At 39.7% G+C, this 20,208-nt stretch overlaps 1 protein-coding gene and 1 pseudogene across 1 annotated transcript in view; one reads left to right on the top strand and one right to left on the bottom strand.

The window, feature by feature from the left end:
• Nucleotides 1–20,208, bottom strand: part of ADGRV1 (adhesion G protein-coupled receptor V1) — a 508,576-nt gene that overhangs the window by 107,076 nt on the left and 381,292 nt on the right. The window lies entirely within an intron of this gene.
• LOC118977418 (40S ribosomal protein S4, X isoform-like) lies at nt 5,267–6,091 on the top strand (annotated as a pseudogene).

The following is a 20,208-nucleotide window of genomic DNA, read 5'->3' as shown; positions in this document are numbered from 1 at the left end:
TTAGAATCCTATCATTTTCATGGAGTCTCTCTCTCTCTCACACACACACACACATAACCAACGCCTTTTGAGAAAGAAAAACAAAGCTGGAGGCAACACACACTCATTTCAAACTACAGGGTCCAACACAAATAATGCCCCCTTTTTATTACAAAATCTTTCATTACAAAATCATAAGCATCAAATTCTGTAACATAATAATATCCCACTAAAGCACACCATATAACACTTTAGGTGAAATGTTCAAATTAAAACTATAAATTACTACACCCATACTATTACCCTACCAACCACACTCCAGCAGGCCTTACTTCTGCTGGACCCTGTATATCACAAAAAGATAGTAATCAAAGTAGTATGGTATTGGCATAAAAACAGATACGAAGATCAACACAACAGAATAAAAAACCCAGAGATAAACCCACACATGTATGGTCAATTAATTTACAACAAAAGATTCCAGAATATACAAGGGGGGAAAACATCCTCTTATATAAATGGTGCTGGGAAACTAGACAGCCACATGCAAAAGAATGAAACCAGAGCACAGTCTTATATCATCCATAAAAATTAACTAAAAATGAATTAAAACTTGGAATGTCCCAAGTTTTAATGTCCCATTAAATGTCCCATTCAGACCCCAGACCATACTACTTCCAGAAAAAAACACAGGTGGTAAGTCCCATGACTTACATCTTGGTGATGATTTTCTGAATTTGGTACCAAGCAGAGGCAACAAAAGCAAAAATCAACAAGGGGGACTCCACCAACTAAAAAGCTGCTTCTGCATTGTCTCAGTGCATCTCAGAGGGCAAGGGCAAGGGCAGCTGACGTGAACATGAGCTGTGTGACTCACTGTGTCACCAGTACTAACGTTACTTTGTATGGGACCCAGAATTCCACTACCTGCCATTATCCATGAAGCTGTGCCAGGCTAATTCGTGAGCTAGCCAGGAGGGTACCATTTCAGATCCACTGGAATTCCTGACAACAAGGAAGGCAAAACACTTTGTAATCCTTAATATTAAAAAAACTAACAAAAATGTTTACATCTGACTTCCTACCTGAAACTCTTAAACCATGAATTATTGACCTGAGGTCCATGGATGGGTTTCAAAGGCATTGTAAATCAAAAACAGTGTTTAACATAGAAGTTGAAACTAGTAAACAGCTTTTATAAGATTTTCCAAGGGGCCAAAAATATAGTAAGAACCATGTAAGGATACATGCCTTACTTCCTTAGGAATATTTTAGATTTAGTTTCTATATCTTAGAATAAGTTGAAAGACAGTGATTTCTTCATTCAGCCTACTTTAAATGTCAGATATGTGATACTTAATCTAAAACCCTAATCCATCAGCTTCCTTCCTTACCTTCACATTTTTATTCTCCAGTCCTTGAGCTAATGTATGTGGTGTGAGTATGTGAATCTCAGTTAATATGTGTATATGGTACACTAGTGCCAGGCATTTTTTCCAAGAGCTTTACATGCATTTACCCATTTATTACAACAACCATATGAGATAGGTACTCTTATTGTTATTATTATTAGATGCTACAGATGAGATAACTGAAGAAGAGAAAAGTTAAATAACTTGTCCAAGGTTACACAGCTAATAAATATTAGAGAAAGACTTGAAATTTGGCATACAGATATATGCCAAATTTATCTATGATCTTGACGTCTAAGCTACACTGGCTTTGAATTTGATTAAATTTTTTAATCTTTTGGGATTCCATTTGCTATTATATATCAGCTTTGTTGTATAGGGAACCATCCTGCATGGTGTCGGGAATGTAGCCCCACCCGATTCAGAAAACCTATGGAGAGTGAGGTCAGCACACAGGATCCACACCCACAGATAGGTTCTCCCATAGAGGAATCAGGCCTGCATTGTACCTAGGCTGCTATGAGGTTTGCTTTTGCAAAACTTCCTCACCCTGAATTGAGGCAGAAAATGTTTACTGCGTATCTCTAAAATAACTTCCTAAAATCTGTGCTAAACCTCCCAAGTATAGAGTGTAACCAGTTCAACCACTTCCACCCTTGATCTGCAACATCCTTCTCTTTGAAGTAATTAGCAACATTCTTTCCTTTATTATCTGTAAAAGGTAATCACCTACAGCAAACCTGTGCCTAGTAAATGGGGACCATCCTCCATGCAACATACCCAGAAAAGAAATAAAAGCCTGTCCAGGCAGGGGTTGGGGGCCCTCTCTCTCACTTAGAGAGCAGCCATGCCATCCCTTTTTCTCCACAGGACTTCTGTAGTCCATGTGAATTTGTTCATCACAGCCACAACACATGGACCCTGTCGGCTGGGGTCTGCATCATTGTTGTGCTAGTTGATTTGATCTAATGGAATAGGGTTGGTTAATAATATAAATATATACAAAATAAAAATAGCTTATTAATCATATTCTTATATATTTCATTATTTAACAAAACTAGTTAGTCAAAGCATTTCAGAAAATTGTTGTCAAGCAAAAAGTTGTAAAATAGTTGTACAACATATACTAAGAAGGCAAAAATATACTATTACAGAATCTGATAAACAGAATTCTTCTTAGGGATATAATTTGTTTAGCAAAACTTCTTAATAGGACATGGGGAGCTAAAGAAAGGGCACAAAAGAAAGAAAAGGTAAGACCAAGGGAAATTTGATTTTTTGGTTCCTATTGACTCAAATTATAGTTTCTCTGTTCTCTTGTGAAAGAAGAAAAAAGAGGCAGAAATCAGGTTTTAAGGATCTCAGTAAAGAGTTGATGCAAAAACAGTGAACCCTTTCAGCACTCTGAATCTCACGTAAGACTATCATGGAGGCTGCTTTCCAGGGCGCCTTCGTGGTACCCTTTTCTAAAGCTAACAAAGTAATTGATGTTAATTACTCTGGGACTGCTCACCCTCTTCAATCTCCCTGAAATGCTCAGAAAACCTTGTTCCGGTGGTATCATCTGTTGAGGCAGATTCTTCCACAGGATTTTCACTGTACAGACTTAATCAGGCTTAAACTTTGCAATCCAGATTTTCCTGTATTGAAATATAATGTGTTTTGTATGGAGACTACCTTGAGTGGTTTTCAAAAGCCTCAGAAAAATGCTTAGGGGTAACTTCCATGGTCTTCCAAGTACATCTTGAAAGATTCAGAGGATAGAAAACAATTATTGTTCCCATGCTTTTTGGAACACTCAACCAAATGTTTAAACTTTCTAAAAATTTAAAATAAAAACTAAAGAATTTAAAAAATTTTGATATTCATATCAAATATTCATATATAAAATAAAGCTATTACAAAACTGAAGTAGGTTAAGAATTTCAACACACTAAATGTTATTATATTACACTTAATAGAACAAAATAAATAAGAAAAGGGGTTAACTACTCAACTAAAGAAAGTAGAAGGAAGAGAACAATACAATATAAGCCAACGCTGGTGAAATAGAAACAAATAAACAATAACAGCAGGGAGAGATTATTTTAACTTCACCTCTGCATCACTAGTGATACCACCTTGGGCCAAGTGACCCTTATCTCTTACCTCCATTGCAATAGCCTCCTCAGTTTTCCCCCGGCTGCTATTTATATTTAAAACTGTAAATCAGATAATCTCAGTCCTTCCACAGTGTAAACCCAGCATCCTTACACTAACTTCTGCAACTTCTCTTTTTCTTTCTCTCTCACTCACTCTACTTGGGCCACACTGGCCTCTTGGCAATCCCCAGCCATCACTGGCATGTTCGTGTTCGCACTGGCTGTTCCCTCTGCAGGGATACTCCTTCCCAGATAAGCACATGACTAACTTCCCTGCCTCCTCTAAATCTTTGCTCAAACCTCACCTTCTCAATAACACCTCTTTCAACTCTTTCTTTAACATCGCAACCCCCACACACTTCATACCCTCCAGCACTTCGTGATCCAGCTTACCCTCCTCAATTCTTTTCATACCATTTCTCATAATATTATTACAGTAGGTATGTAGCTAGTTAGCTATTAACAAAGAAAAAGAGCAAACGGAATCGGACATTAAGCCTGATTAACTAGGAAGGAGCAGCTTCACAGACATCCCGGGGGATAGCTAACTGTGCTCCACCAAAGGGACTTAATCCCCGAGCAGGTGGCTTTCCACCCTCCCCAGGGAATAACTGATCCATTCCCTCAGAGTTGGGGGTGGGGGGATGGGGAGTGATGGGGGACTGGTGAACATGAAACTCCTCTGCTGAGGCATACACAGCAGGAGCCAATATGGTGACATAAAGGGGAGGTATCTAGTCTGGGGAAAAGATCAGACAGGATAAGGGCATGGAACCCCTGAAGATCTAGGAAAGGGCCTGGATAGAGTGAGGGCCCAGCACAAAATTGGGAAGGATTAGAAAGAAGACTGGTTACTTTGAAAGGAAGCCTGCTCTCCCCCATGCCCAAGATAATATAAACAAAGCTTGAGAAAGGCCTGAGGTTCCCTCATTCACATGCTGTCTCTGCAGCAGCTGTGTGAGCCCGGGCTGAAGCGTGGCACTGACTGCGCTGGAGCACAGCTGGGAGCAGAGACCACACTGACTACTGGAGCCCAGTGTGATGCCTTACAGTTGTGCATCCTGACCCTCCTTGTGGGCACCTGTGCTCACCAGGCCCAGGACTTCTGCAGTGGACAGAGTTGAGCCACCTGGTTGTGAATGAGATATTAGGCACTTGGGGACAGTCGTTTGTTTTCATTCCAGCAAATCTTATCACAATGCCTCAAGTCTTCCTAGGCACTGGGTCCCCAAAATGCATTTCCTGTGACTACATGCAAGAATCCTATTTCTACCGGCAACAATATCTCTTATACTTCTGCCTCATAAGCTCCACAGAGTAGGGATCTAAGATCTATTTATTTATTTTCTACTGTTCTTTTTTTATTTTGTCTTCCCATCATAATTACTCAGAACAAAGCAGGAGCATGACATACAGCAGTTACTCAATGTAATTTACTGATTACATGAACAAAGTATAATTGTTTAAAAAGTTACTGCTTTCAAAAGACACTAACAATCATTGGCATTATCCATCATTACAAAGAAAGAAGGCACAAAATCATCATTCAGAATGAAAAGGAGATAAAACTTTAGATATAAAAAAATAATATGAAGCATTTTATGCCAACACATTGGAATACTTAGATAAAACAAACAGTTTTCTAGGGAAAATGTCTAAAATGATCCCTTAAAAAGAAAAAAAAAAACATGAATATACCAAGAACTTTTAAATACGTTGGAGACATTTTCTGTGCCTGGCATAGCAATGGCTCATGGTCCTGAGAAGCACCTGAAGCATGCAGCAGCTCCAAAGCACTGGATGCTGAATAGGCTGACCCCCGTGTTTGCTCCTCAGCCATCTGCCAGTGCCCACAAGCTCGGAGAATATCTCGTCATTTTCTTAACGATGAGACTTAAGTATGCCCTGACAGGAGATGAAGCAAAGAAGATCTGCATGCAGTAGTTTACTAAAATGATGGAAAGGTAGAACTGATATAACCTCCCCTGTGGTGTTATGGGTGAGATCAGCACTGACAAGACTAGAGAGAATTTCCATCTGATCTGTGACACCAAGGGTTGCTCTGCTATTCACCGTATTACACCTGAGGAGGCCACATGCGAGTTGTGCAAAGTGAGGATGATCTTTGTGGGCACAAAAGGAATCCTCACCTGATAACCCATAATGCTCACACCATCCACTACCCTGACCCCATCATCAAAGTGAATGACAACATTCAGACTGACTGGGAGACTGGCAAAATCACTGGTTTCATCAAGTTTACACTGGTCACTGGTGTGTGGTGACCGGAGGTGCTAACCTGGGAAAAATTGATGTGATCACCAACAGAGAGAGATGCCCTGGTTCTTTTGACACAGTTCATGTGACAGATGCCAAAGGCAATGGCTTTGCTGCTCAGATATCCAATATTTTTGTTACTGGCAAAGGCAACAAACCATGGATTTCCCTTCTGCATGGAAAGGGCATCGGCTGCAGGACGGCTGAGGAACTGCCGAGGAGAGAGACAAGAGAGTGGTGGCCACACACAGTAGTGGATACAGTCAGATCAAAGTGACATGATGGAATAGTCTTTGTACGTAATTAAGGGTAACACAACACACATAAATGAAGAAATTGGAGATAAAACTCACCCTGCATCTGCAAGTTTTACAAGGGGGTTCAACAAATCTTTGTTAGAAAGATAACTCCCTCCTATACAAACTGTGTCAAAAAATAGAAAGCTGTTCACCTAATTTTTTGATGCTACCATCAAAACACCAGAAATATATGAGAATCGTTTTAATCTAATCTCTTGCCTATGAATATGCATGAAAAAATATTAGTAATTTGAATCAAGAGTGGACTAAAACAAAATAAGGTTTATTCAAAGATTTCAAAGAGGGCTTAACATAAGGATATCTATCAACATAATCTCATCATTAACAGATTATGGGAGAACTATCATATATCAATTAAAAGAATATGGTGTTTGTACATGAATAAGAAAATGGGAGAGGAAAAAAAAAGTCTATCCATGTCCTGGCTGGTGTGGCTCAGTGGATTAAATGCCTGCGAACCAAAGGGTCGGTGGTTCGATTCCCAGTCAGGGCACATGCCTGGTTTGCAGGCCAGGTCCCTGGTTGGGGGGTACACAAAAGGCAACCACACATTGATGTTTCTCTCCCTTTCTTTCTCCTTCTCTTCCCCTTTCTTAAAATGTCTAACTGTGTAAAGTAAAACTTCAAATATTGGTGCCCATCAGTAAATGAATGGATCAAAACACTATGGTACATTTACAGAATGGAATTCTATGCAGCAGAAAGAAAGAAGAAGCTTCTACCCTTTGCAACAGCATGGATGGAACTGGAAAGCATTTTGCTAAGTGGAATGAGCCAGGCAATGAAAGACAAACACCATTTGATCTCACCTTTAACAGGAACCTAATTGACAACAAACAAGCAAGCAAAATATAACGACAGACACTGTAATAGAGAACAGGCTGACAGTGACCAGAGGAGAGGGGGAAGGGAATTTCAGGGGAAAAAGGGAAGGGTTTGTAGGAACAAGTATAAGGGACACATGGACAATAACAAGAGGGAGTGGAAACAGGAGGGAAGTGGGGAGGACTGGGAGGGTGGGCTGGGATGGGAGTAAAAGGCAGAAAACTGCACTTGAGCAACAATTAAAATAAATAAATAAATGAATAAATAAATAAAATGACAACATAAGAGACTGTAATATTGGTATAGATTATTTCTTAAGCAAGGTACAAAAACACGAGTGTTAAAGAAAAATAATGATTAATATGACAGTATCAACCATCAACTTAAATACTTTACTGATAGGCACCAAAAAGACATGGGACAGAACAGAAGCAGATACTTATAACGTATTTGAGAAATTATTATTATCATGAAAAACAGTTATATAAAAACTGCTAAAAATCAGTAAGAAAAAGACAATGTATTAGAAAAAGGGGCAATTATGTGAACGCACAAGGCACCAAGCGTGGACGAAGCTGAGGGGATCTGCAGCTGCATGGCTGCTAGGGTATGAACTGTTGGAAATATTTTCAAAAGCAATTTGCTATTGTCCTACTGAAGTTGAAGATGTGCCCCGCCAAAGTCCAGCAATTTCATTTCTAGTTATATATGTTCCAAAGTTTTGTATAGATGCATATGCTAATGTGTTCACTGAACCACTATTTGTAACAACAAAAAGGTGGGGAAAACCTACATGTGTATCTATGGATAGCTAATAAATTGGAGACATATAATATTGTACATTCATACCTTGGCATAGAGAAGAACAGTTTAAGAACTGTTCTCAGCATAGAGAAGAACTATAGGTATCTACATCATGTTGGAATAAACCTTAAATTATTGCATTGAGTAAATAAGCAAATTGTGAAAAGAACACTTATATAAATTATTACTCTATATTTATATAAATTATACTCTACACTAAGCATAAAAACATTGGTAGGAAAGATATAACTTTTATAATATGAAGGTGTAGAAAGGGGAGTTGATCTAGGTCTACAGTATATATCTTAAAAAAAAAAACACCTAAAGAAAAATAGTCTAACATTTCACCTGACCCTTGGCTCTGTCATGCTTGGTGAGTGGTAAATCTGAAACAGGTTGTGTTTAAAGAGGCTGGTCCTTGATGGTAGAGACGTCTTAACAGTGGGCAGAGCAAGGCCTCATTGCTGATGACCAGGATAGATCTAGTCATATGTAAACAATGGGTGTTACAGGAGAATAAGCTTAGGGGTAAGATGTGAGTTGGGTGAGACCAAAAACAAAAGGCAAAATAAAAGTATACCAAAACTGACTTTAAGGAATCAAAGTCAGCTTTTGGAAATAAACCCACAAGCAAACAGGTAGTCAAGAAGGATTGGTAAAGCCAATCTTTTAAAATATAACTTTTGTACAATCAGGACTATAATCCAGGGCAACCTAGGCTCTGTTTGGATCTCTAGGTTCTAGAGTGTCAGACCCTGTAGGTCTGTGTGGATGGCTGGGTATGGGTGAGAGGCGGAATAGTGGAATTGTCCATAGCCTCACAGATTTTGGTAGGAACCTTTTCCTACACCATAATCCAAATAGTCTCAAAACAGATTCAGAAGCAGAAGTAAAGCAGAGCTATATTCTTTACTCATAAATCTGTTTCTACTTCTTTTCATGAGAAATAAAAACAGAGAAAAGTTTGAAATCCATACTTTCATTGGTTTAGAGAATTATAAACAATTAAAAAAAACAAAAGAGGACCTTGAGTAGCAAGTGGGTCTCCTGTGTCTTCTAGCACACAAAGCCTGTTATTTAAGAAATCTTGATTTAGAAAACAAATTTCATGAACAACAAAAGAAAGTCTGCTGGCTTGATAATGCTAAAAAAAAAAAACACCAGCAGACTTTTTAAAAAGGTCATTGTAGGATCAGTATTTATATCACCAACAATATTGTCAGTAAATTAGACTTACTATTGTACAACACAGGAAAAAGCAATGTTCCTTGTTTATCTTTGGCTGCTGTTGACTTTTAGCTCTACTGTGGGAAAGAGAACTCAAACAATGCTAAGGTTTCCCTTAAAGAGTTCCTGATTAGACAGTCTTGAGCAATGCGTGGAGCACAGTATACTAACACAGGAGGGCAAAATTAAAATCTCGGTTGGCCCCTCCCCATAAGAAAGACAGCCAAGTTACTCCAGTGTGTCCCCAGCCCAGAGGAGAGCCTTCTCCTCCCATGACCTTGCTCTTTGCCCCAAGTGCCTGTCGCATTCAGTCTAATATCCTTCTCAACCCCCTTTCTCATGCTATTCCCATATCTTTTCATATTCTGGGATGGCTTGCTTTGCTCCCAAACAAGGAAATGCACCCTCTGTATCTTAACTTCTCAGCATTTTAATTAACAGAATCACCAAAGTGGGCATTGTAAAGAATGTGAGAAATTCAATCAAATTTCCCCCACCCTTGGTTCTATGACAAGGTTTAGGGGCCCAAGAGCTTCAATGAATTTATGTCTGCACATTCCTAGAAAGAGACATAGTTCTAAGCTTTTATTAAATTATCATAGAGGTTAGCAACCATCACTGACTCCCTTAATAGTTTTATAAACTGGAAAATGAAGAAGAGACATCGTTCCTTTCCTCTTGAAGACAGCTCTAACGGCAAAGAGTGCACTGTTGCTAATTCCACATGAGCGCCAAGGGTAACCTGTCTTTACAAAAACGTTCATTCTTAAGGATAATTGACATTTTTACTGAGGCCCTCAGTGTTCTCATCTCTCACCTACCAGGTCTTTTGGCATGCCTGTAAAATCCATTCAGCACACATGGCTGTGTTGCCTGTGAGTTCAGGAATGTTCATGGTCAAAGTGCTGTTAGACCCCCTTAAGAGCTTCAACAGTGAACACATTCCCTCCATTAACTGAAATCCAAAAACACACCTGTCCAAAGTCATCCCCACCTAATAGTATACACTTATGTGCTTCTCAGTCTCAAGCATAGAAGTTCAATCTTAAAATTTTCAATTTTTCAGGGCTTGTGGGAAAGGGAATTGTACTAAGATTTAAAAAAAATTAAATTGCAGGACTTTTAAGTCGTACGTTAGTCAATATTCACAAAACAATAAAGTGATCAAACTTGTACTGCTATATATTTTTTAATAGGCATTATTTTATGCCAGACTCCAATGAATTATTTTATATTTAGTTTGTTGGTATCACACCGATTCTGCTTTCAAGTATTTGCAAACTTTTAATGTTATTTGAAGTTTCCTAAAGGTTAACAGGATTTAGGCTAATAGTTTAAAGGACTGACCTTGGAGCAAGTTCACATCCCAGCTACGCTACTTGCTAGCTGTGTGACTTGTCCAAGGTGTATATAATTGCTTGGTGCCTCAGTTTTCTCATTTCTAAAATGGAGGTAATAATGGTATGCACTTCATACCAGCATTTTGTAATAAGCACTTAAGAATTATTGTTGTTGTTATTATTAGTTGGCATTTTCTTGGTTATTATCTCATCAATACAATGGGTCCAATCCTTTAAATGTGTCACCTCTGCCTTGTTGAGAGTTGAGATGCTATTGTTTTAGAGCTCACCCACCGAGTTTTCTATGTTCTCTGACCTATTTTATTTAAACAGTATATCCAGAGTTCCTGGACAAATCCCAGCGGTACAACAAAACGAAAACAGGTTGTGCCAGCTCCTTGTTTGTTCTGACAATGGAGGTAACTGGAATAAATGCAATGGTCCATGGTGGAAACAAATATCTGTGGCTTGTGTGGTTTTGTTTCATCGATGCTGAATGGTGACAGTCCTGGTTTGCAGGTGGCCATTCTGAACGTGTTGCCGGAGGGTGGGGAAGGACCTCTGCTGGCTTTTCTATTGCCCATGACAGTCCTTTGAAAGATCAGCTGAAAAAAACGGTCTTGCCAGAAAGCTGGCCTTTCCTTAATGTCTCTTACAACAGAAAAAAGATCCTACATTTTCAAATGTAAATGTGTCTATTGTTCCAACTCTGTGTCCACAAAGATCATTCATTTCTACACTAAATACACTATTTTAGATATTTATGCATCCATTTTGATCATCAGTGTTAAAATGATGTTTAACTATCAGGCTTGGGAAAGTAGAGCTTCCAAATCTCCCTTCTGCTCCAGGCAACATTACTGCTTTTGCAATAAGCTAGCTCCTGACTTTGACCCTGACTAATTGTATGATTTTTATGCAAGTTAGTTAAGGTCTGCCTGGGGAAGGAGGTGGGAATTGTGAATGGGAGAAGGGAAACAGAAAAGCAAGGGGATGCCAGAGAGCAGAGAGGGAGAATTATGAAAAACAGGAGTAACAAAGTAAATTATTGTATGGTAAGGTCTTCTACAACATATTTTTTAAGATTTTATTTATTTATTTTCAGAGAGAGGGGAAGGGAGGAAGAAAGAGAGGGAGAGAAACAGTGATGTGTGACAGAAGCATCAGTTGGTTGCTTCTTGCACGCCCCTAACCAGGGACCTGATCCATAACCCAGGCATGTGCCCTGACCAGAAATCAAACTGGAGACCCCTGGGTTCACAGGCCAGTGCTCAGTCCGCTGAACCACACCAGCCAGGGGTGATCTTCTACAATATTTTGATGGATCAGAAATGGTCTCGAGGTTGCCAGGGCTGGTCAGGGAAGCTTGCTATAGGCAATGAACTTTGCTAATCTAGGAAGAACTCAAAAGCCACAGTTTATAATCCAGAAGTAGCAATGGAAACTTTGAAGCCTTTTGTCTTGGCACAATTCCAGAGAAGTAGATGTGGCGACCCACTGGCATGGACACCATTCTGTGCAGTTTAACTCTTTTTATTTGATAGACTTGTGTTGCCGAGGGTATTGCATCAAGTTACTGCAATCTTGGTGGATGTAAATTGTCTCATCTGTCATTCACCCCGACAAAAATTTTAAAGGGCATGTTGTCTCCTGAAAGATTAACCTCTTTTGCCCATTATGCTTGTGCTGTAGTTCGTGTCTAGAACAAACTGATTTTTTTGAACATCAAGGGACAAGTTTGAGTGGAACCCAGTTGCCCTCACTATGAAATAGGAGCACATTCAGAGGCATTTTCTAGGGATTAGGACTTTTATTTTATATCTTTGAGCCATTTTCTATGGTTATTCAGTGTTGTGTTTTGTTTTTTAAATTTATGTGTAACTTATCACTTGTAGTTAAACCCCAGGAGAGAAATAAATCAGTGCTGATGGATAAGAGGATGTAAAACAAACGCTTAATATTTTCAAACCTTAAATGTTGGCAGAGCAAGGAGAGTAGTTAATAGAGGGTTTATCAATCTATTGATACTAAGATAGTTCAGGGATTTCCTTTTTAAAATAAGGTATCATCAACATGAATTTCCTTTGTTTGTCTAGCCTGAAAATGTCCAAACCTTCAATCTGATTGCCATTATTCTGTATCTCAAAATCAGCACACACTAGACATGACCAGTAACACAGCTGAGGAAACGTGTAAAGCCATGGAGAGAATAAACAGCCGACACAGAGATGCTCCGGGCCTGTGTGCCCACAGAGGAGGAATTCGCCCTCCTCGGCTCATTAGAATCAGCCAGTGCCGGTGTTCTCAGATTGCACTGTGCCTGGATCCCAGGCCTTTGGTGCAGCAATTGGTTTAGGGCTGGGCCTATCCTATCCATCAGCATCAGTGTTAAAAAGCTTTCCAGGAGACTTCAACATGCAGTAAAAACTGAGAACTGCTGGACTAGAAGATGAAAAAAGAGAAGGGATAAACCTTAAGTTGCAGAGTTCTACTATGGGGAATTACCAATTACTATCTATTATTACACCAGCTTCTAAATGTAAATAAAAAATACATTGAAAGCATTTTAGTAACACTCTTTGCTTTTCACCCAGCTCTGCAGGATAAACACTTGCATTTTGAGAAAAGGAAATAGTACTCTACAGCCTTGCTCAGGGCTCCAGGAAACCGCTCTGTGCCCTGCCCATCAAGTCACCTCTGGGGCTTGGGGGTGGCCCAGGCTCCTGCTGGGATGATGAGACAGAAACTCTGGGTGGGAATAGGATTTATATTTCTAACCCCAAATACCAGAAAGCATTTCCAAATATCTCTCACCCACTATTCTGTCAATGAAACCTAAAATGGTTCAGGAAAACTGACCCTAATTCCTAAACCCAACACAATACAGGGAGAAGAAAAATACCTTTTCAAACTACAACAACAATTGTATTTTGAAGGGGGCGGGTCCTTGTTTTCCATTCCATTCCTACTGATCTCGGCCCAGGGTCTTTACCTGTTCCTTTCACTCTGGACCTGGGCTCTGAAAGCCCACCCCTGACTCAGCCCGGGCACTAGGTTAATCTTCAGGCTCGCAGTCTGCAGCACTTGTACCAAACTCAGAGTTTAGCCACACCTCATATTGTTTTTAATCACAAGAATATTTTCAATATCTAAACATGGCTTTAGTCACTGTAGAACTGTGATATTTAAGTGCTAAAAAGTCTGTTTTCTTCTGCTGTTAAAGCATCAATGCTCTTTTAAAATCCTTAAACACTTAAATTTATCTGTGGGTATTCAATAGGGAAAAACAAATCATTTCTATTTTAACACACACACAACAGTGAAGTCAAGACTTGAGACAAGAGGGAATTTCCTATTGAACTTTATAGAAATTTCCACAGGGTCCTGAATTTCCTTTCAAATGTCCCAAGATTTTACAATTAAATTTAGTTATTTTTACCTCTCCAGTCTCCTTTAAATGTAATGTCTTAAAATAGCAACACAGAAAGCTGCAGGCTAAAACTATAACTTGTAAACCTGTTGCAACAAATTCAGTCCTCACACTAAGGGAAACAAAATTACTGTATTCATCTCCCCAATTTCCCCCCCACAAGTAATTTACCTTATCTGTGACCCAATTCCAGTTGCTTGTGAGTGGGGGTGGGGTTCCACATAACCACACGGTGGAAACACTGGAAGGATTTATGAGCCTGTAAGTGGATGTTAGCCATTTGAAGAAAACACAGGCCAAGCCAAACTCTTAGCTGTCTGTATTTAGCCCTGATTACAGGGGTTATACAAATAAAAACCGAAATGTATTCAGGATTTAGAAAATTGCGTAGAGGCTTCCCTTTCCATAAATCTTAAAGTACAGGGGGTACTCTGTATTGAGTCTCTGAATCAAATCTTTCAGTCACAATTTTTTTCTTCCTATTTTCATGTAGTGGTTCTCCCCACTGGAGCTCCATGGACACTCTATGAGCAGCTGGATGTACCTAAGTTAAGACTCGCTAAATTTAGCGGAAATACTATGTTTACTTGGCTCTAATTTCTAGTCATAAGGATCGGTTATCATAGAGCCTGAACTGTACTGATATACACTGTGGCTGACATTGACGGTGACTGAGTCAGGCAGATAAGGCTGGAAGGAAGAGAATGACTGCACCGCTTTGACCTCCCAGGCGTGCTGCTTGGCGACAGGGGCGCGTCTGAGAAGGGTCATTAGGGGACATCCTCATTATGCAGACACCACAGAGTGCACTTCCACCACCTAGCTGGTACGCCCCAGCAGTGTTCAATCTTTTCCATTACATGGCACACATAACCTAATTACTAAAATTCTGCAGCACACCAAAAATATATTTTTGCCTATCTGACCAAAAAAAGGTTTAATTTTGATTCACTCACACTGGACAGCTATTGTTATTTTGGCTGTTGCCATTTTTTTTTGACAATCTAAGGGAAAAGAGGTTGGTACCCCTGACTAAATAGGTACTACATGTTTTTAAAATTCTCGTGGCACGCCACTTGAAAATCGCTGAGATAGCCTATTGTTCCTAGGCTACAAGCCTGTACAGCATGCAGACAATTGTAACACAATGGTAGGTATTTGTGTATCTAAACATATCTACATGTAGAGTAGGTGCAGCAAACATACGGTATAAAAGATTTTAAACAGTGGTTCACAGTGTAGGGCACTTACACGAATGGAGCTTGTGGGACGGGAAAAGCTGCTCTGGGTGTTGCAGCGAGTGAGTGGTGAGTGGCTGTGAAGGCCTGGGACGTCACTGCAGACTTTATGAACACTGTACGGTTAGAGTGTGTTACATTTATAAGACAACATGGAGTGGAATCACACGCAAGAGAAAATGAAGCAATCCAGAGACATAAACGCAAGATTTATGAGGCTGCTGCTGGTGTGACACGTAGGCATACTGTTTTACAGCAAAGTTTTTTGGTAAGTAAAAGGAGTACACTCTAAACTAATGATAAATAGTATAGAGTAATAACTACCTAAACCAGTAATATAGTCATTTGTTATCATCAATTATTATGTACTGCACATAACTGTATGTGCTACACTTTTTTATGACTGGCAACTCAGGAAGTCTGTCTACACCTGCATCACTGCATACATGAGAAATGCATTGTGCTATGACATTAAGAGAGGCATGCCATCACCAAACAATAGGAATTTTTGGCACCATTATAATCTTATGGGACCAGGGACCACCATTGGATATGTGGTCCACTGGCCAAAATGGCAGTATGTGGCTCATAACTGGGGGTGAAATAGAATTGTTTTGAGGGTTGTGATTACTGTATCAACAACTGCACTGTTTATTTTTTTCAACTTCAACTGTCTTGAATTTTGTGCTATATCAAATGCCTACATGATGTAAAATACCTGTCGCTACACTCATACCCCAATTGGCAATTCTGATGACTAACGAGTGTACTAATAATGGTGCTGGCCCTTCCCCAGATTTTTGCTCACATGAAGCATCTACATCTGAATTCTTGTTTCCGCTGCTCCGGGGGCAGACACTTTCAGCATTTTACCTAGACACTACTCTTCTTTTAAAACAGAATTAAGAGCTGCCTTGGTATTTTCTGAAAAGCCAGGACCAGGATCACCATGGGTGTGTGCCATACAAGACGCCATGGTCTGAGGGGTAAATACATCACATCTACCCACTGCCATACTTTGGGAGCCAGTGTGATTTACGCTCACCTCTGTTTTGCACTTCCTTGGTGAAAGGTCACACGAAAGCTGATGGGATGAGTCAAGACCATTTCATACAGGAAACGTGGAAAATAAGCAGACTCTACCCAGTGCTCTGCGTGGGCTTAATTAGGGCTCTGATTCTTTCCCGGGCACAGAAACTATTAGTCTCGGCTTTGATTTCCCCACCTAATATAGACAGAGCTGAGTTCATTAAGACGTTTGGTCTGCTTCCAGCCACGCAAATAAGATTTTATGTATTTAACTTTGTAAATATAACATCATGAAGAAATTGAGAGAAGTATAATACTATCAAGGGAAAGACAATAGGTCTCAGTTAGAATTCAAGTCGTATTTTACTTACCGTTGAATGGAACCGACAACCTTATGCCATTTTGTATTATAGCCCTTCAAAATTATCACTTGTGGCAGTTTTAACTGATATTCTTAAAATAAAGCTTAGATAAAATATTTTCTTTTTGCAATTCAAAGCCCCAGTAATAAATTAACCAACTTAAAATAATTGTTCTTAGGAATCCAAACTATTGATTTCTCTTTCTGATATAAAAAAAATTAATTTAAATTTGAAAATACATAAAAAAGAGCTTAAAAGAAAAAGCTAATTTTCATTTACCTACTAGTAAAGTGGGGATAAACAAGCTTGAAACAATTAAAAGTTAAACATCACATATTTCAAATGAAATATAATTCAATGAAAATATTTCCTTTCTTTGAATTGTGCTACAAGTGCAGTAAGCAGTTACAGGCCTGAGCAGGGTAAGCACCACAGGCCAGGTGCAGAAGGTCACCAGGGCAGAGAGTCCCGGGTGCCACTGGGAAAACTATAGGCCTTTGCAAGACCACTCTCTTAAGCATTAAACCCTGGAAGACGACATCTAGGCGTTAGCTGTGTTTCAGCTCCAGGCCCAGAAAAGCAGCAAAATCAAATGGAGAGACACCATGGCTGACATCAGGACCAGCTGCACTGACTAATGACATCCTGGCACCCACCAATCAGTGGAGACCATGAGGCGATACAGCTAGAAAGGTGATGGGTGTTCTAACTGCATTGGGATTTAGCCCTAAGGCCTTCGATAAAAGTACCTGGTACATGCCTCTCCCTTCTGTTCCCCTTAAGGCACGGGTCTTTCTCCCTCTTTCCCTCGTTCCCCCCTTGGGGTAAACTCCAAGGGCCCTTCTACTACCTCTGTAACTATCTAAATAAACTTTCCCTCACAATTTGAGTTCCTTGGCTCTGAATTCTTTCAAGCCAAACTCAAATACCGAGGTTGCTGAATTAAGGACTGGCCCGACTGGTCATTAACAACAGGTGCCGTTTTTCTGCCACTCACATAAGTAGCACAAGAACTAACTTGTACCCAAGGTCAGTACCTCTCAAACAATATTTCAGAGGTTTAGATATCAAGGCAATTGCTTTCAGTCACTTCAATGTCCTCTAAAATGTGTCCTACGGGTTCACTCCTCTTCCCAGTGTCTCAATTTCTGTCAAGCGCCCGTGCCTTCCAACTGAAATGCCTGCACTCTACTCAGCCTTGCAGCCATCCTGATGGATGGGCCCAGTGGCAATGGGTCTTTCACACATGCTTAGCTCTGTCTCACAGTCTGCAAATGCCAGAATGGATTCCAGGCAATGGCGTGATGGAAAGAACATGAACTCAGTCCAAAGTCAAAGTCCTGACGCTGTCATTTCCTTCTTATATAACTTGGCACAAGTCACCAAAGACCCTGAAGCCCTAGTCTTTACCCCAAAATTTAAGAAAATGACCTCTCATGTATTGTGAGAATCAAGAGGGGTAATATACATGAAATCAGTTTCTAAAAGGAAAGTCATATACAAATGAAAGCTGTCTGGCAAATTCTTTATTCTGTGATCAGCTGATTGGGTAATGCAGGGCAGTGGAAATGTCAGTACTAAGCCAGCTGCATAGCTTACAGGGCTGAGAATGGAACTGGACACCTGTTGGATTCCTCATCCCACTCCTTGGATTAAAGCTGGCTTATAAGAGTACTCACCCATGGCAGTTTGACAAGCATGATTACTTGGACCTACCCAGAAATAATAAAAACCAGTTAACAAAACACGGATAATAGTGTCGTATGTAATCAATGGGGAAGGAATCATAGCAGTCGTGTGATAACTATAAGCTACAACAAACGATAGTTAGAAACATCATGTTTTCTCTATGTTTTTCTTAAACATAACCTACTTCTCTCAGAAAATTCTAGATAGGCCCAATTGTTTAATGAGAATTTTTAGTTCCAGCTTTTCAAATGATAATTACAAAGGGAGAAAGCTTTAGAGACCTGAGAGAGGAACAGAGAGTAGGAAAATAGATAGATACAAAAATGAGGAAATTTTCTGACAGAGAATTACATTTCTCTTCATATATATGTCAGTAGTTATATGAATCTGAAGAGTTAATATGTGCAGAACTTAAAATATTAATTTTCTAAAGGCTATATGCTTCGATGATGGTATTTTCAAGAACGATTTTATTTTGATGATGCATCACTGAGAATCCTAAGAATTCTGTAATTAAAAATAATAAAGTAGTTTCCTAATCATCAGACTTTAAAAAAGTGAGGATCTAGTGGTACCATATACAATTTTCTCCCAGAAAAAGAGAAACATATGAAGTAAAAGAATGGCACATGGATGCTCAAAAGCTACCACATCTATTACCTGTATCCAAGGGTACAGAAGAGCAATACTTAAGTTAGTTTCATCTTGCACTGAAGTGTAACATACTGTCCAAATAGTTTAAGGTAAGAAAAGATGATTAAAAGTATTCCGGCTAAAAATGGCCACCCATGCCGAATCCCAGTAGACAGCAATCAGAAGAGTGAATGTCAAAAACCTGACTGCTCCTTCTACATTTCCTAATCCCTAGGACTGCATTTCTATAGATTTTTTACATACCGCTTACTTATTATAAAGTACCTATGTAATAGAATAGATGCTAGTTCCCGACTCAGCACTATTCCTTCTTCTGGTAGAAGCACTTCAAAATTTCCTTTGAGACCTATGTAATTTAGCTACAGCTGACCTCACTTGTCCTTGTCTTAAGAATGGACAGTCAATGTCATCTGCTCCCTGACCCATAAGCTCAGGGATGGACACTGACTCTGTCACAAATGAAACTCCTGTTTAGGGCTTTTGTTGGAGCTCTTGGAACGAGAAAATCTCTCTCATCTGGACTGGGAGGCTGAAAGGATAAGAGTCTGAAGCCACCAGCCGTCGTGCTGCCACCTTGAAGGAGCAGCACGCAGTGACGAACTGAGGGAAAGACTGAGTACTGTGACATCTGGGGTGCCTGGAGTTAGCAATACCCGAGGTTGGTCATTCACAAACAATTAACTTACAGAATCTTTAGGGTTTATGCCACACCAGTTTGCATTAGGTTTCTGTCATTTGCATTGGCATGGATTCTGTAAAACATTTCTGTAATTTTTCTTGTAATTTTAAATTGCAATTCTGTAGTTTTGCTTCACAGATTGTAGGGTTTTTACTGAATTGATATCAATGTGCTTTAGGATACGTCTCTTAAAAGGAATTTCAATGTGACTGTTTTATATAATGATTTAAAACTCACCTCTTAATTTGTTTGTATGAATGTAAACTGGCATTTTCTCTGACTTGACTGAAAGCAATTATAAGGCACAAGACTTAGAGTGTCTGCTACTTTTTACACAGGCAAAAGCTGCCGTTCACACCCAAGAACCCAAAGCAAAAACTTTTTGAGGCCAAGGTACTGAGTAACATAAATCTCAACTTTTCTTTCAACACCTTTTCTGAAGAGCCTCTGCCAAGAACTCAGCCCTACTACACTGCTGTGTGAATCACCCATATCCAGTTTACGAATGGCATCTCCTGTGGAGTCTCTGCCCAGGTCCTGGGACAGCAGACGGAACTGTTCTAGAAGCTCCACCTGCTACCAGAGCTTCAACTGTAGGCACTTACGGGCGGAGGGAACTGGCAGAGTATGAAATTGCATTCCAGAAAGTCCACCTGGGACTTCCTGCAAGGACATCTGGCTCTCAAAACAGACAAGGTCACAAGAAGACAATGACTCTCAGAGACTTGCAGAAAAGATTTTCCTTTCCCATTCAGGACCAGGTTATTTGCCAGGTCTCTCCATGTCTAAGTAAATACAGAAA

The sequence above is a fragment of the Sturnira hondurensis genome, unplaced genomic scaffold (assembly GCF_014824575.4).
Source record: "Sturnira hondurensis isolate 20B ecotype Veracruz unplaced genomic scaffold, ASM1482457v3 Scaffold0021354, whole genome shotgun sequence".
NCBI lineage: Eukaryota > Metazoa > Chordata > Mammalia > Chiroptera > Phyllostomidae > Sturnira > Sturnira hondurensis.
This window is presented reverse-complemented; position numbering and strand designations above follow the sequence as displayed.